We start from the raw sequence: 16,363 nt of genomic DNA, 5'->3' as shown, positions 1-16,363 counted from the left end.
CATCGGGAGGCTGAGACAGGAGAATCACTTGAACCTGGAAGGCAGAGGGTGCAGTGAGCAGAGACTGTACCATTGCACTCCAGCCTGGGTGACACAGAAGACTCCATCTCAAAGAAAAAAAGAAGTGCAGAATCTCAGGTTCATATATTAGAGCAGTGATTCTTAAGCTCTGACTCATCTGCACATCAGAGCTGAAGAAGCACTGCTCTAAGATTTTCTAAGGGGCGAGAAATAAAAACATTCTGGTCCCTCGGCAGCAATCTTACATCTATGCCTTCAGAGAGCTGTCCTTTTGGCTTTAAGTAAATTTGGATTTTGAACCTGCAGAAGTGAGGCCCCTGCTGCAAAACCTCATCCCACCCTCTACCATGAGTTTCCCTAACTCTACCGTAAGTTACCTGTCTTCTCAAAGATTGCGGACGAAGAACCTAGGGAAAGAGTGGAATAATTCCTGCTTTGTCTCTAAGCCAGGTCCTGAACTTACACAAGAAAACAGCAACTTAAAAATATGTATCCTCATGACTTTTTTTTTTTTTTGAAACAGGGTCTTGCTCTGCTGCCCAGGCTGGAGTGTAGCAGTGCAATCTTAGCTCAGTATAACCTCAAACTCCTGGGCTCAAGGGATCCTCTCACCTCAGTCTCCCGACTAGCTAAGACTTACAGGTATGCACTGCCACACCCAGCTAATTTTTATTTTTGAGACGAGGGTCTAGGTTGGTCTCTAACTCCTCCTGCCTCATCTTTTTAAATAACAGTAACATTTAATTTATTGTGCTCTCACATGTGCCACATGCACTGCTAGGTGCCTTTTCTTTTTTTTGAGACGGAGTCTTGCTTTGTCGCCCAGGCTGGAGTGCAGTGGCACGATCTTGGCTCACTGCAACCTCCGCCTCCCAGATTCAAGCAATTCTCCTGCCTCAGCCTCCTTAGTAGCTGGAATTACAGGCCTACACCACCATGTCCAGCTAATTTTTGTATTTTTGGTAGAGATGGGGTTTCACCGTGTTGGTCAGGCTGGTCTCGAACTCCTGACCTTGTAATCTGCCTGCCTCGGCCTCCCAAAGTGCTGAGATTACAGGCATGAGCCACTGCACTCGGTCGGCTAAGTGCCTTTTTAATCCTTGTCTTACTTAACCCTCACAATAACACAACAGGGTAGGTACTATCATTTTTACTCCCATTTTTCAGGTGATAAATCTGAGACTCAGCGAGGGTAAGTGACTTACTCAAGGCCACGCAGCTGGTAAGTGGGGAAGCGAGGTCCTGACATGAAAGTTCAAGTTCTTAACCACAAAGCCCCACATCTATTTCCTCTAGAGGAAATCTCTTGCCTTCTACTCTTTTCAGTAAGCAGTAATGGTAGCCTGAAGGTTGTCAAGTTCCCACAGAGCTCATCCAAGTTATCTAAGGATAAAGCCAGGCTGCTGGCTGGGTAGCCACAGACACAGGTGCACTAGGGTCTCAGATCTCAGCCCTCCATTATACTCTGTTCATTACACAGGAAGACTTAGAGGTCACGCTTTCAAATCCTGGCCCCTTCCTCATTATCTGCTCCAGCATCAGAGTTCTCCCAGGCCTGTATTGACTTGCTTTATCTCCTGGCTGCTGTCCCATCTCCATTAGATCCCAGGCATTTGAGCAAAGTACACAGCTATCCAGTTCTGACTGAACGGAATTGACTCGCCATTCCTTCTCTATAATTTTGGGCATAGTCTGAGAGGATTTAGAAGGTGTCATTGACTTGGAATTACAGTTCTTTGTTACAGAATGAATTTCCGGACCATGCTGAAGAGAGACCAGCATTCCCCCTTGCACTTACACAAGCAGCTTTGTTCCCGTCAAAGTGTCCCTCTAATTGCATTGTGCACATTCATTCTGCACTTCGCTTCTCAAGAAGGAACTTTGTCAAAGAGAACACTGACTTCCTATAGCACTTAACATCTGCAGCCGTCATTTGGAAATTCATGATGAGCTGCATATTCTCTCTTCTACTTATTTTCATTAACTTTATTTCCTACAGCTATTACATTTTTGTATGTCTTTGTGTAATACACCCCAACTAGGTCCCGTAAAACAAAAACCACATTTTAGTCATCTTTGTTTCCATCACAGCAGTCTAGCACACTGCCCCACCTGCATTAAACATTTGATGACCATATGATTGATCGGTAACTAACCGATTGCATTTTACATATGACCATGCACATCTGTTGCTATGCCCAAAGTGAATTCACTCTTCCAGATACTGAACTTATTTGGAGGGAGGAACATGAAGGGGGGTGAGGGGAAGCACTCTAAGCATGTTGAGAGCCTGAAGCAGATGGTGCTGTGTAAAAACCATAACATTATGGTTTCAGCCCTATGAGAAGTAACAATAAAATGTGCTCCCATGAGGTAGCACTGAGCCACTAATCCCCCTGGTACAGCTGGAAGCACAAAAGCTTCTTAAAGTTCAGGGACCCCAACCCACCTGGTTAGACCATAACCAGGACAAAGCCTCATTTCTCAGCTGCTTTTGTTATCACTTGCTCCAACTCCCAAAACACTTAAAGAGGATGCTGGGAATTTTAAAATAAACTTGCTTGAGAAATGGGCCAGAATTGTATCATTTTCTTACAAAAACATAAAATCTTTCATAATACTAGCTAGGAAAAAAAACAGGGCATTTCCTCCAGCAATAAAGAAAAAAAGTTCAGTAAATAAATTTTTTTTAATTTCTGCTAGGTACTGACTTGCTCTTTGAAGTTTTGTCAGATTTCTCTCCTCTTTATGAGCCTCTTAGCAGATGACTCTTCCTGGTCTGTTCTCATTCAATAAATAGTTCCAGAGAGCTGACTATGCTATCTAAGGCTAGAATCTACTCGGTGCATAGACAAAAACAATCGTGGGCTGTTCGTTTGGCTTCTTCACACATGGTTCCTTCAGTTCCAAAATTTCATCTGCTCGAATGATCAACTTTATCCCTAGAATCTTTTTTTTTTCTTTTTTTGAGATGGAGTTTCGCGCTATCCTCCAGGCTGGAGCGTAGTGGTGCCATCTGGGCCCACTGCAACCTCTGCTCCCTGGTTCAAGTGATTCACCTGCCTCAGGCTCCCAAGTAACAGACGCAATACCCAACTAATTTTTGTATTTTTAGTAGAGACGGGGTTTCACTATGTTGGCCAGGCTGTTCTCAAACTCCTGATCTCAGGTGATCTGCCCGCCACGGCCTCCCAAAGTGCTGTGATATCAGGCGTGACCCATTGCGCCGGCCTAGAATTTTTTTTTTGAGACGGAGTCTCAATCTCAGCTCACTGCAACCTCTATCTCCTGGGTTCAAGCAATTCTCCTGCCTCAGCCTCCCAAGCAGCTAGGACTACAAGCATGGGCCACCATGCCCAGCTAAATTTTGCAATTTTAGTAGAGATGGGGTTTCATCATGTTGGCCAGGATGGTCTCAATCTCTTGACTTCCTGATCCGCCCACCTCAGCCTCCCAAAATGCTGGGATTACAGGCCCGGCCTAGAATCTTTAACAGGGTATAGGAAACCCCAGACCACAAAGGAAAGGGAAATAATATAGCTCAAAGCATCACACAGTTCAAACCCCGTCTCCATTATTCATGTAAGTACCGGCCCTCGCCATGCCTCAGTTACTCACACATAAAATGGAGAGAAAAACACTTCTTCTCTCAGAAGAAAAGTGCCTGGCACTTGTATAAATATTCACTGTACAAATATTCATATGTGTAAATATTATCACACAACCTTAAACCCAGGGGTTGAAGACCAAAATGTCTGTTGGTACAAACGGGTATAGGAACTGGGTCAAGTGAACAGGAACTCAGAGTCAGGGAAGTTGGGGACTGGTGGGGCTGGGGGTGAGCCAGAGAATATCACCTTGCTAAGGGGCTGGCCTGATGGGGCGCCAGCAAATTGTGACCACAGGGAATACGGCCCAGTGTCCTCTCTCTTTCTGATTTTTCAAGAGAAGCCAGCTCTCCACAGTTTGATGAGAAATCTCCTAACATTCATTTATTTATTTATTTATTTTTGAGACGGAGTTTTGCTCTTGTTGCCCAGGCTGGAGTGCAATGATGTGATCTCGGCTCAACATAACCCCCTTCTCCTGGGTTCAGGCAATTCCCCCCTCTCAGCCTCCCAAGTAGCTGGGATTACAGGCTTGTGCCAACATGCCCGGCTCATTTTGTATTTTTAGGAAAGACGGGGTTTCTCCATATTGGTCAGGCTAGTCTCAAACTCCCGATCTCAGGTGATCCACTCGCCTTGGCCTCCAAAGTGCTGGGATTACAGGTATGAGCCACTGTTTCTGGTTTAAATCTCCTAATTTTTAAATGTTGAGAGGCAATATGGTACAACAATTAGGAGCAGGGACTCCAAACCAGACCAGCTAGGTTTGTAAATCTCAGTTCTGCCATTTACCTGAATGTGATTTTTAGCAACCTATTTAACCTCTTCGTGTGCCATTTTTCTAATCTAAAAATAGATAATAATTAGTATCTACTTCACGGGGTTACTACAAGGAATAAAAGATAAACATAAGCATATATACAAGACCAGCCTGGGCAACATAGCAAGACCCCATTTCCTTTTTTTTTTTTGAGACAGAGTTTCGCTCTTGTTACCCAGGCTGCAGTGCAATGGCGTGATCTCAGCTCACCGCAACCTCCGCCTCCTGGGTTCAGGCAATTCTCCTGCCTCAGCCTCCTGAGTAGCCGGGATTACAGGCACGCGCCACCATGCCCAGCTAATTTTTTGTATTTTTAGTAGAGACAGTGTTTCACCATGTTGACCAGGATGGTGTCGATCTCTTGACCTTGTGATCCACCTGCCTTGGCCTCCCAAAGTGCTGGGATTACAGACGTGAGCCACCGTGCCCGGCGCAAGACCCCATTTCCATCCCTCCTCAAAAAAAAAATCCACCAGGTGTAGTAGCATGTGCCTATACTCCCAACTACTCAGGAGGCTGAGGCAGAAGGATCACTTGAGGCCAGGAGATTGAGACTGCAAGGAGCTGTATTTGCACCACTGCACTCCAGCCTGGATGATGGAGCAAGAGTTTGCCTCTAAAACAAATAAATTATAAGTGAGAACAGAACAGTGGCTGGCATAGTAAACACTACATTAGTTTTAGTTATTACCATCACTACTTTTGCAAATACCGTGTAGAACAAACAAAACACTTTTCTTAAGAGGGTGCCATAAAAACCAACACTTTGAGATCTTACCTCTACTGCCTTGGCCTCCAACACATTCATGGGGCCACATACATGAGTCTCTACAGTTGTGAAGGTTGGGTAAGAAATCCCTCTATGTTTCCACCTGCCAGCTGTCCTCAGAGACCCAGGGATACTCTGAAGCTAGATCCAAGGAGGATTCTGGGTATAGCCACATTAAATGGCACATCAATCACTCTCTCTTACTTAGCATCCTCTCCCCCCATGGGTGAGCATGGGCTTGCTCTGCCAGGCAGACAGAGAGAGCACCTCAGGACACCTGAGTCTGCACTTTTAGTCACAGAGGAGTTCTGGGCACAAAGAGTCCACTGGAAAGGTTGACAATGCTTGGAAATTCATGGAGCTTTTAGTCCCAGAACTAATATAACAGTCCTACCTACCAGGCTTCCTAGCTTCCCTAGCTTAACTGGTCTCCCGGTACCTTCATGACTAACAGTCCCACTCGGGGCTACCAGGCACATCCAAGAGGCCCTGGCTCCCTGGATTGCTGCAATCTTGCAAAAAGGTTTTCAAGCTCCTTGGTCTGCAAATGTTTTTCACCAGTCCATGCAACTCCCCCATCCTTTCTCCCACTGCAAAATAATGTTCTCTAGTCTTTCCTACAAATCCTACTGAACTAGCAGTAATGTATCTGCTAGCACTTAGCAACAGACGGCTTAAATTTAAAAAGAAAAAAAAAGGAGGTGGAAGAGGAAGAGCGCAATAGTAACTGGGAAATGGATTGTATCTTAAACTCATATTAAAAATTGCTCTTAGGTCAAGAATGGTGGCTCATGCCTGTAATTCCAGAACTTTGGGAGGCTGAGGCAGGAGGATCACCTGAGCCCAGGAGTTAGAGACCAGCCTGGGCAACACAGGGTGACCCTGTCTCTACAAAAAAAAAAAAAAAAAAAAAATGTTAGTTAGCTGGGTGTGGCCAGGAGCAGTGGCTCACACCTGTAATCCCAGCACTTTGGGAGGCTGAGGCGAACGAATCACCTGAGGCCAACGAATCACCTGAGGCCGGGAGTTCCAGACCAACCTGACTAACATGGAGAAACTCCATCTCTACTAAAAATACAAAAATTAGCTGGGTGTGGTGGCACACACCTGTAATCCCAGCTATTCAAGAGGCTGAGGCAGAAGAATCGCTTGAACCCAGGAGGTGGAGGTTGCAGTGAGCTGAGATTATGCCACTATGCTCCAGAGTGGGTGACAGAGCAAGACTCCATCTCAAATAATAAAAATAAAAATAGAACTACTGTATGATCCAGCAATCCCACTTCTAATTATTTATTTAAAATAATTGAAATCAGCATCTCAAAAAACTAGCTGCACTACCGTGTTCATTACAACACTTATTCACAGTAGATAAGATCTGGAAACAAACTAAAGGTCATCCAAGGATGAATGATTTTTAAAATATGATATATATATATATATATATATATAAAACGGAATATTATTCAACCTTAGAAGGAGAAGAAAATCCTGCAATATGTGACAACATGGATGAACTTAAAGGAAACTGTGCCCAGTGAAATAAGCCCATCAGAGAAGGACAAATACTGCATGATTCCATTTATAGGAGATATCTAAAACTGTCAAACTCATAGAAGCAGAGAGGAGAATGATGGTTACCAGGGGCTGGGCAGGAGGGATATTCGCAGTCGTTAATCAATGGGTACAGTATAAAGTTTCAATTATGCAAAATTGAGTAAGTTTTAGAGGTCTGCAGTATCATACTATACCTGTAGATTACAGTACTATATCATACACTTGAAAATCTATGAAGACGGCCAGGTATGGTGGCTCATGCCTGTAATCCAGCACTTTGGGAGGCCAGGCAGCATGAGCCACCATATCTGGCCATCTTCGTAGATTTTCAAGTGTATGATATAGTACTGTAATCTACAGGTATAGTATGATACTGCAGACCTCTAAAACTTACTCAATTTTGCATAATTGAAACTTTATACTGTACCCATTGATTAACGACTGCGAATATCCCTCTTGCCCCAGCCCCTGTGCAGCTTTATTTGTCATAGCCGAGACTTAGAAACAACACAAATGTCCACAAATATCCATGTACAAATCTGTTGGCTCGTTTTCTCTTCCTCTGCCCCTTGGTGAAAATACTGGGAATGTTGCAGCCACAATGCCTAGGTCCTCCTCCTCCTGCCCTGCCTATGAGGCTGTCTATTGCTTTCACTTTCCTAGGTATGTAACTTTATTACTATTATTTTTTTTGAGACAGTGGCTTACACCTGTAATCCCAGCACTTTGGGAGGCTAAGGCGGGTGATTACCTGAGGTCAAGAGTTTGATACCAGCCTGGCCACATGGGTGAAACCCCATCTCTACTAAAAATACAAAAAATTAGCCGGGCATGGTGGTGGGCACCTGTAATCCCAGCTACCTGGACGGCTGAGGCAGAATTGTTTGAGCCCAGGAGGCGGAGGTTGTAGTGAGCCGAGATAGTGCTATTGCATTCCAGCCTGGGCAACAAGAGCGAAATTCCATCTCAAAAAAAGAAAAAAATAACAACAAATATACAACCTAAGCTAACAGGAAACACTAATGTCAATTTCCTGGTTTTGATGCATAGTATAGTTATTTAAGTTATCATTGGGGGAAGGTGGGTGATGGAAACACAGGAATTCTCTGTACTATTTTTGCAGCTTCCTGTGAGTCAAACTATTTCAAAGTAAGAATTTTTTTAAAAAATTAACAAATACGCAAAACATTATTACGTATATAATTTTATTTGAAGATAAGGTCAAAAATCTAACCTTGAAGTTTTATGTAAGGAAGGTGTCCTGGTGAATTTCTTCCTGTTCTTCCCTAACTTCTTCCACTGTAAGAAGCCCGAGTTACTACAAGGATTATGTTAGATAAGTTATAAACAGCTCTTAGGACAGCACCAGGCACAGAACCTCAATATTTGCTATTTTTAAGTTTAATTATTATTATTACCCAAAACGGTCACAAAGGGAAACGGCATTGTAGCATTCCATTTTGGGGATGTTTGCATCGCAACAGAGCCATTTCAAATGATGTTCTAGATGTAAGGTTGTTGGCATGGAAGGGAGTTCATAATATACTGAGGGAAAAACAGCAGGTTAAAAATTGGTATGGACGGTATTCTCCGAATTCTTTTGCAAGTTAGTATAGTGAATACCTAAGAGCACAGGCTCTGGAACCAGATTGCCTGTGTTCAAATCCTGGCTTGGCTACTTATCTATGTGATTTTTTTTTTTTTTTTTGCAGATGGAGTCTCTCTCTTGTTACCCAGGCTGGAGTGCAATGGTGCGATCTCGGCTCACCACAACCTCTGCTTCCCAGGTTCAAGCAATTCTCCTGTCTCAGCCTCCCAAGTAGTTGGTATTACAGGCATGTGCCACCATGCCCAGCTACTATTTTTGTTCTGTTTTGTATTTTTAATAGAGACAGGGTTTCGCCATGTTGGTCAGGTTGCTATCGCACTCCTGACCTCATGATCCACCCTCCTTGGCCTCCCAAAGTGCTAGGATTACAGGCATAAGCCACCACGCCCAGCCATCTATGTGATCTTAAGCAAGGTAATAATTCTGGTCTCAGCTTTCTCATCTGTACAATGGGTTTAATAATAAAACCAATCACTAAATTGTTAAGGATCAAGTGAGTCCATACATGCAAAGTGCTGGCAAAGAATAACATTCATATGTTAGCCATTGATTATATTTTATTTTACATTAATATATACTCATTAGAAACATGTCTGGAAGAGCATGCAAATACCAAAAGAGCGGCAGCAATGATCCTGTATGATAGCACTGCAGAAGACTTTTATCTTCTTATTTTTGCTGATACTTTTAATTTTTCCAAATAAACATGGGTTTAAAAAAACCATGAAATTCTTAAGATTGAAATTTACAATTTTGTTTAAATACATATATTGTTTTCACATAATATCTAGGAGAAAACAGGTAGAAAAAAATCTGTAACAAACATATAAAACAGTAGACCATACTCTCACGTAACAGAAGTATTTCGAGCTTTGCTAGTGTCACAAGGTAGCTAGTTGGGTGTTTCCCTCCAGTCCATGGCTCTCAAAATACATTGCTTAACGCACCACACACGTCACTAACATCCTGATGTATATTTTTAACAGCACACATAATCCCAGGTCCAAATATACACCTCACACACATATGTACCTATTACCAAAGAGAAGAGAATATCAATGCAAGGTAAATCTAGTCATGGAAAGTGCCTTGGCAAAAGGCAGCCAAGGGCACAAAGACCTTTCTGTGGGTTCCCCACACTGAGGTTCCTGAGCAGTTCACAACCGGCAACATTTAGACAGCATGGACTGTGCTCTCCTTCCCAGAGCAGTTTCCTTCCCACGGCCGCCTGCCACCTCCCTCATTGGCACTGGCCATAAAGGGGCCTTACGTCTGAAGATTGTGACAAGCCAAACATCATCCAAAGGAAGTCAGAAATCCTGGCCCTGCCTTCCCTGCAGTTTGCCCAGCAGGCAGGAGGGCTGTCCCCTGCCCCAGGACTCAGGCAGCCCTGCCTCCCTCCGTGGGCACAGCCCCAGGCCAGCCACTGCTGGAGAGCTGTCCCTGGTCCACTAGGCTTGGTTACTCAAAAATAAAACCCCAGCCTGTTCAGAGTCTGCCCAGCACATTATCGGGAGGAAGCCATAAAAGCTGCCAACATGGGTTACCTCAAGCATTTTCCTTCTCAAATGCGCTGGGGGTGAGGCACTGCCTTTCCTTCGCTTCCCTGCCTTCCATCTCTTCGGAAAAGGCTTTCTGTGTCCTGCCTGTGTTTATTGACATCCCAGCTTCTTGGCTGTTCCAGCTTCGCTGGAGCGAGTCTCCCTCCTCGCCATTCAAAGTGGCCCCTGTTCCGACCCAGCGCCCATAACGTGCGCTTCCAGACCGCACGGCCCACTGGCTTCTCAAAGTCTGGCTCAGAAACCAAATAAAAAGCTTTTCATTTACACTCAAGTTTATGTGCAGCAGCTCAAAAGCCTTATTTTCATGTCTTACACAGCTCCCACCTGAATAAATTCATTTTAAGTGCCACTTTTCCATTTGTGGATTACAAAGCTGTGAGGAGGTCTGAGGGACAGCCCCCAGCCTCCATGGGATGCTACAGCGCAGGCTGGGGTACAAGGTGACTGAACTCTGAGGGACCAAGAAGGCCGAAGGATGCCAAGACCCTGGGCAATAAACACCACAGCCCTTGGAAGGGCAGGCCTGGGCCAAGCCCCTGCCAGAGGCGGCTGAACTTCCAGCTTGGGCAGAGTTGAAAGTGTGGTCGTTAGAGTCCTGGCTTCAAGTCTCTGCTCAGCAAGTCCCTGGGTGTGTGTGCTTGGAGTATGGAACAGCCTCTAGGGCTTATTTCTTCATCTGCAAAATGGAGATGACACTTTGGGGACAGGGCTATTGTACTGACTGAATGAGATGATGAAATATAAAATGCTAACCACTGTGGATCGCACACAGAAACCCCCAATAGATAGCATCACTGCCACTAAGATTCATCTTTAAATGTGCGGAGCACATACTCCATGCTCCTTTCTCTTTGGACATTACCAGGAAGAGGGAAGTTGGACTGCCCTAAGGATACCACACCCAGGCCTGGCCTCCCCTTTGTCCCTCCAACCTTCAGTGGCTATAATTTCATTAAACAGTTCCCATGCTAGTTGCTGGGTATATGCAAAACAGCCATAGTCCCTGGCCTCCAGAGCTCCCAGTGTGGTAGTAAATACACAGTCCTAACAAAGGGTGACTTGCTACAAGGGCTGTGTGCATACCATGCAGAATAGCACAAGAGCAGGAACAGGTGACCCTGCCTGGCAACATCTAGAAATAATGATTGGTGAAAACAATGATAAGGCCCTATGTGACCTGGTGGCCTTCACCCTGGCCTCATTTCCTAGTTATCCCTCCTCTCTGTCTTGTTGTACCAGATTCAGTCACACCCGACGGCTCTGCTGGGGTTGCCCCCAACTTTCTTTCTTCCTTTTTTTCTATCTATCTAGATGGAGTCTATCTATCTATCTGTCTATCTGGAGTCCTGCTCTGTTGCCCAGGCTGGAGTGCAATGGCACAATAATCTGCTCACTGCAGGCTCCGCTTTTGGGGTTCAAGTGATTCTCCTGCCTCAACCTCCTCAGTAGCTGTGATTACAGGTGTGCCACCACATCTGGCTAATTTTTGTATTTTTAGTAGAGACGGGGTTTCACCATGTTGACCAGGCTGGTCTTGAACTTGTGACCTCAAGTGATCCACCCACCTTGACCTCTCAAACTGCTGGGATTACAGGCATGAGCCACCACACCAGACCCCTGCCAACATTCTCATGACTGGCACCTCCACATCCCTAGGGTCTCTGCTCACTTGCTACCTCCTGAGAAAAGCATTCCCAGCCCCACCAAGGATGTGTTTGTTCCCTCCCCCAGCTTCACTGTTCCTCATTCCAATATCACAATCAAATCTACTTGCTTACGTATTTCTCACCAATCTTCCCTACAAAAGTGTGGCCTCCATGAGGGCAAGGACCGTTTCTTTATAACTATAACCTCTCAACCTAACTGTACTTTAATCCACAAAGTAGTGAGCCACAGTCAGAAGGTGGGCATTCGCCGCATGTGAAGTATTAGGCTAAGAGTGTCACATACATCAGCATTTCATCCTCACATCCTCTCCAGGCAAGTGTGAAAGTTATGGCAGCTAGGGGCTCACTAGGTGGGGGGCAGTGCCTCTGGAGGGCAGGTCTAGGTAAACAGGTCCTACTCTAGGGCAACTGATATAAAAGGTTCAATGGAGGCTGGGGGAGACACTGACAGCGTCCACCCCAACCACTAGTAACTCTGGGCCTTGCCCAAGCCCACTGCATAGGCTCCTCTGGGGAGTCCCACTAGGCCCAGCTAAGCCACTGTGCTGGCCTTTCTCTTTGGACATCACCAGGAAGAGGGAAGTTGGACCACTCTAGGGATGTCATACCTAGGCCTAGCCTCCCCCTTGTCCTTCCAACCTTCAGTGACTATAATTTTGATACACAGCTCCCAGGGATACATCCCAGGATGGAAAAAGCTAACAGTCTCTCCTATGTCTGAGAGACCTGCCCTCCAGTGTCTGCCTTCCCTAAGGGCCAGGAAGATCAAATGGATGAGAAATCCCAGCAACCCCACGTGCCGGCAGCAGCCAGCATCCACTGAATGCTCATCACACCCCAGGGCCCGTGCCAAGGCTCGATATACATTCTCATGTCATCCTTACACTCTCAGTCTAGTTATGACTCCCCTCTTTTATAAAGGGAGACCCAAGGATCAGAGAAGTTAAGTTACTTCCATGCTCCCAGGGCTAAGAAGTGGCAGAGCCAGGATTTGAACCCCAGTGTGTCTGATTCCAAGGTCCTCCATTACCCACTCTGTTCTGGCGCCTGTAGCCTGCCCACATGAGTTCTTCCCTACCTTGGGCTGGCTTCCTGATCATCCAGGTGCATAGCAGAACAGAGCATGGGCACAGGGACCAGACCTGGGCTCAAATCCCTCCCTATTCAAATGTGTCTGGGCAGTTGGTCACCCTCTTGGAGCTTCAATTCCATCTGACTGGGAAGGTAAAGGATACCTACCGCAGAGATGTGAGAATAACTGAGAGGCATGCCTACCAGGTACACAGCAAACACAGCACAGCCAGGGACAAGCGTCTCTGCACAAACCTCTGCTGGCCTCAGCTGGCCCTGGCACTTGCTCCCAGTGAGGTCCTGCCCAGTGGCCAGCAAAGGCTGGGTCAAAGCCTCTCTCCATCTCCGAGGAGAGCTACCCCCAGAGGACAAAAATGCAGGGGCTCTGCCAGGACCCTCACAGCAGACTCCATTCCTCCACTGCTGAGGGTCTCAGGATTTTCCCTCTTGGGGAAGAGCCCCCGCTACTGAGTCGGGCTGGGCTCAGGCACACTCTGCAGCTCCCGTTTTCCCACATATAGTTTGGAGGGAAAAGATGTTATACATTTATCAGGCACCTGATAAGTGCCAAACTCATTTTAAATACATGAGCCTCAATCCTTACTTGCAGATTAGTGACATCTGTGCACGTATTATGGGATATATTAAGGCCTCAGTTTACTCTTCTGCAAAATGAAGATGATGATTTACCTGCTTCCCTAAGTTGTGAGGATTAAATGAGATAAAGAATGTGAAACGCTTATAGCAGTACCCAGCACATGAGAAACAATAAATGTTAGCTTTCGTCATGTCTCACAGCCAAGGAGACAGACACTAGGAGAGCAACCAATCTGCCCAGCATCTCACAGCTGGTAAGGTGACGGTTCAGGGATTTGAACCCAGAGCTTCCTAACACCAGGCCACCTTCTTTTTTTTTTTTTTTTGAGACGGAGTTTCACTGTTGTTACCCAGGCTGGAGTGCAATGGCATGATCTTGGCTCACCGCAACCTCTGCCTCCTGGGTTCAAGCAATTCTCCTGCCTCAGCCTCCCGAGTAGCTGGGACTATAGGTGCGCATCACCATGCCCAGCTAATTTTTTGTATTTTTAGTAGAGACAGGGTTTCACCTTGTTGACCAGGATGGTCTTAATCTCTTGACCTCGTTATCAACCCGCCTCAGCCTCCCAAAATGCTGGGATTAGAGGCGTGAGCCACCGCACCCGGCCTACCAGGCCACCTTCTATGCCGACATTTCATCACACCCATCCAGGGACCAGTGCTTATTTGTATTTCAATAGAAAACTATAGCATATCCTTGCGGATTATCAAATTCTAGTCCTGTTCATTGTCTTTGAGCTATCTTTCACCTCTTGGTAAATTACATTTTACTTTTTACTTTCTTACCTACCAGTGAGTTGGGCTGGATCTTGCCATTCTGCACATTTCATCAGTTCTTACCAACTTCTCAATTTTTCTAGTTTCTAGGTTTTCTCCCACCTTTCTGACATCACGGAGAGCTACAGGCTGACTGCCCAAATCCTCAGGGTAACTCTAGGTTGTCTTATAGCTGATCTTCCCCTCAAGATCCAAAGTAGCCTTGCAAGCTGAAGCTGGATGACTTGACATAAACTTCAAAGGACCCATCAGCCCAGCAGAGCATGAATCTCCACCGTTCAAATGCCTGACGGTTGGCACCATCCAGCAAGTATCCTCTACTGCCAGGCCCCGACAGACATGAACAAAAGGCAACCGAACAAAAAAATGAGCCTATATTATTCAGAGGAAAGAAGAATTTTTCTTTTCTTGAACAAGAGGAGGCACTGACAAAAACCCTTTCTTGACCAAACTTAATTAGGCTCTTCTGAGCCTTCTTTGAACCTTGGCCTTCTGTGTCCCTGCTGTCCTTGCCAGGCCTGCAGAGCTTCGTCTTAGCAAGAATCCTGCAAATTCAGCTTAGAGAGTCCCCTACCCTTGATGTCTGATAAAGCTCTTCAGCCCTACCTTGGATGTACAAGTCCTTGGCCTGCCCTTAGCAAGAGTCCTGTTAGGTCTGTTTAGCGAGAATCCCACTCCCTTGATGCCTCCTCTTAGAAACTTTCTATCCACTGACCCCTCCATTCGGCTCCTTGGCTGTAAATCCTCAACTGTCTTGCTGCATTCAGAATTGAGCCCCATCTCTCTCCCCTGTTGCAATAACCCCGATGCAAGAGTCCTGAGTCAAGTCATCCTTAACATTTTTTACAAGCGCTAGAATAATTTTTTTCCTTTCACAACACTCAGGCTTGCTTCAAGTAGGAAGGGCTCCCCTGCTGAAAATTCTCCATTCATATCCCAATCAAATATCATCCCCAGATCTCCTCCCATCACCATCTCCCTCTCCTCCTCACGGCAAGCAAACATGTGACAAGCATGGCACTGCTTTCCCCACCACCACTCTGGGGATCTTCACCTCTCTCAGGCAGCTGCCAGCAAGCACCCCTACCTGCCCTGCCAGCCGTCAGCCCCCAGGTTCACGCCAGTCCGTTCACGTAGCGAACACGGCTATGAAAATACAGAAACGCACTTCCCATCTGGAAACGCCTCAGAGCTAAATATTATGTAGGATGTGATGGTGTGCGTCTACCAGCAAAAAAGCAAGGCTTAGAGAAACACCGAGACACGAGGAGACTGCTAGTGAGAGGCCAATGCGTCAGCAAGAGCTAAATTTAGCAATCTAATCCTCTAACTTCATTCTGTCAGGAAAGAGAGCCGTAGGAGAAAAATGAATGAACATATTTAAATGAAAGAACCTTTGAGAGTGAGAAAATCCACATCCTAACTGACCTGTTGCTACTTTGCAGAAATGAGCATAGAGAAGGAGACATTCTGGGGAGCTAGCCCTGAGGTCAGTGATAGACAGAAAGGCTCTATCCAAGGAATCAAATCCCCTGGCAGAAGGTGCCTTCAGAGCCAGTGCCTGCATGGTACAAAGGAAGCTGCGGCAAGGGGAACAGATTCTTTAAAACTGGAAGTTCTGGAAAAACCTGTAACACAGCTTTCAAACAGATTCTGCTTTCGAGTAGAGTGGCTGGTATTAAGACACACATCATCAAGGCACTAAACGGCTCCAGGGAGTGTTTGAAAGATGAGGAGCAGAGACAGGGAAGTCACAGACAATGACAGGTGGTGTGTGTGAACACAGGTGTGAAGCCCAAGTTCAAGCTCGGCTCTGCCTGTGACCAGCTCTGGGGGAGGAGTGAAGGGGTTGCCCTGCTCTAGTTGCCACAGCCTAACTCGCTCCTGAAACAAAGGTAATGGCCAGGCACGATGGCTCATGTCTGTTATCCCAGCACTTTGAGAGGCCGAGGCGGATAGCTCACCTGAGGTCAGGTGTTTGAGACCAGCCTGGCTAACATGGCAAAACCCTGTCTCTACTAAAAATACAAATATTAGCGAGGCACGGTGGCACGTGCCTATAATCCCAGCTTCTCGGAGGGCTGAGGCAAAAGAATAGTTCGACCCTGGGAGATGGAGGTTGCAGTGAGCCAAGATCATGCCACTGTACTCCAGCCTGGGAGACAGAGCGAGACTACATCTCAAAAATAAAAATAAAAAAGAGGCCAGGAGCGGTTGCTCATGCCTGTAATCCCAGCACTTTGGGAGGCTGAGGAGGGTGGATCACCTGAGGTTGGGAGTTCGAGACCAGCCTGACCAACATGGAGAA

General features: G+C 46.0%; 1 protein-coding gene across 8 annotated transcripts in view; it reads right to left on the bottom strand.

Moving 5' to 3' along the window:
* Positions 1 to 16,363, bottom strand: part of ARHGAP26 (Rho GTPase activating protein 26) — a 914,282-nt gene that overhangs the window by 818,467 nt on the left and 79,452 nt on the right. For 6 of the 8 annotated variants that reach the window (XM_078362007.1, XM_078362071.1, XM_078362072.1 and 3 more), the window contains exon 1: positions 15,143 to 15,295. The exons of 1 other annotated variant lie outside the window; for it this stretch is intronic. The gene's annotated coding sequence lies outside the window, so the exon portion shown is untranslated. Of the gene's footprint in view, positions 1 to 9,928; positions 15,296 to 16,363 lie in introns of those variants that run through there. One more of the 8 variants, XM_078362017.1, reaches the window with a different exon arrangement.

Source organism: Callithrix jacchus, chromosome 2 (genome assembly GCF_049354715.1).
Source record: "Callithrix jacchus isolate 240 chromosome 2, calJac240_pri, whole genome shotgun sequence".
Lineage (NCBI taxonomy): Eukaryota > Metazoa > Chordata > Mammalia > Primates > Cebidae > Callithrix > Callithrix jacchus.
The sequence above is the reverse complement of the archived record's forward strand: the minus strand, read 5'-3'. Positions and strand labels throughout refer to the sequence as shown.